Raw genomic sequence first — 1,978 nt, forward strand, 5'->3', positions numbered from 1 at the left:
CAGGGTTTCCGAGGGTGTAAATCCTTACGGGAGTAGAAAGCCTCATCTTTCTCCCGCGGAGCAGCTGGTAGTTTCGAACCACTGACCTTTAGGTTCGCAGCCCGATTCGTAACCACTACGCTACCAGAGCTCCTTGTCCTCATCAGTTAGTGACACTAAATACTAACAATGAGGGAAGGAGCCTTCATATCAAGTATTGATGCTATCCCCTCTGTACACAGGGTAGATAGGGACGGGCAACTTAGACACTGGCTACCTAAAATGAAGGGGCTGATAAAGGCACGAAGTGACTGGCTTACAAGGTTTCAAGGGGGAGTTTAGTTTGAGAGTGTGCGGGAAAAGAAAGAGTTCCCACTGAATAGTTTTCATCTTGTCTATGCTGTTGTTGTTGTTAAGTACCGTGGAGTTGGTTCTGACTCATAGTGACCCTACATAGGGTTTCTGAGGCTGTAAATCTTTATGGGAGTAGACCGCCTTATCTTTCTCCCACGGAACCATTGGTAGTTTTGAACTGCCGACCTTGAGGTTAGCAGCCCGATTTGTAACCACTACGCTACCAGAGCTCCTAAAACAAACACACACACAGCAGATAAATTAGATAACTTTTGTTGTTGTCAAGTGCTGTCGAATTGATTCTGACTCATAATGATCCTGTAGAGGATTTATGACTGGGACTTACTAAAAATAAAATACTTATGCTCACCCAAAGATTTAATCAAAAGAAAACTACAGACCGGAAAAAAATTTTTGGTAATGACAAGGGACTAGTCACCAAAATTTATAGAAAACAGAAATATCTCAAAACCAAAAAGGCAACAATAAAATCCAAAATTGGACAAAGAACATGAACAGGCACTTTACCTAAGAAGACATTCAGGTGGCTAACAAACACTTGAAGAGATGATCACAGTCATTAGCCATTAGAGATGCAAATCAAAACTACAATGAGATACCATCTCACCCTGGCAATAACGGTGAGGTTGTGGGGAAACTGGAAGTCTTATATACAGCTGGTTATTGTTAAGTCCGGTCCTACTCATAGCAACACTGTATAGGGTTTCCGAGGACAGACTTGTGAGCTTGAATCGCCACCTTGTGGTTCAAACTGACCTTGCAGTCCAGCACATTAACTCACAGAGCCACACCAGGACTCCATATATATATAGCTGCTGGTGGTGGTGGTGGTGGTGGTGGTTACGTGCCGTGAAGTCGGTTCCGACTCATAGTGACCCTACAATTAATAAAATGTTGCAACCATTATGGAAAACAGTATGGTACATCCTTAAAAAATTAAAAACAGGAATACCATGTGCTCTAGCATTTCCACTCCTAGGTACATACCCTAGAGAAATAAGAGCTGTAACAAATAGACATATGCATGTTCAATGTGGCATTATTTGTAGGAACAAAAATCTAAATGTCTATCAATAGATGAATGGGTAAACAAACTGGTACACACATACAATGGAATACTACACAATGATACATAATAATGATGAATTCATGAAATAGCTTACAAATGGGTGAATCTGGAGGACATTATGCTGAGTGAAATAATCACAAAAGGACAAATATTGTATGAGACTATTACAAAAAACTGAGATTGGGTTTACACAAAGAAACTCTTTGATAGGAGAGAGAAGGAAGGAGAATCACTAGATAGCAGACGTGTTAATTCTAGTGGGGAAGTCAGTAAAATGTGATGAAGGCAAAGGAAGACACTGAGACATATGCAGGAACAAAGGGCAACTCTGGTAAGTACTATAACATATACAATCATCCAATCTCGCAACAACACGAATATCAGTAATTTGTGAGTGGCTACAAGAAAATATACCATTATCTTGCCTATGGATCTGGTTAAAAGACATGGGAATAAGATTCTTATGATTCAATACTAAGTAATTGTTATCATGACTAACTGTGACTGTCACAATTGTAAAGGTAGAAATTTTGTAACAAAAATGGGGGAGTAGTT

General features: G+C 39.8%; 1 protein-coding gene across 1 annotated transcript in view; it reads right to left on the reverse strand.

Moving 5' to 3' along the window:
• AGBL2 (ATP/GTP binding protein-like 2) overlaps positions 1-1,978 on the reverse strand; it is a 49,135-nt gene that overhangs the window by 31,862 nt on the left and 15,295 nt on the right. The gene's annotated exons all lie outside the window — the stretch shown is intronic.

The sequence above is a fragment of the Chrysochloris asiatica genome, unplaced genomic scaffold, assembly GCF_000296735.1.
Source record: "Chrysochloris asiatica unplaced genomic scaffold, ChrAsi1.0 scaffold00075, whole genome shotgun sequence".
Taxonomy (NCBI): domain Eukaryota; kingdom Metazoa; phylum Chordata; class Mammalia; order Afrosoricida; family Chrysochloridae; genus Chrysochloris; species Chrysochloris asiatica.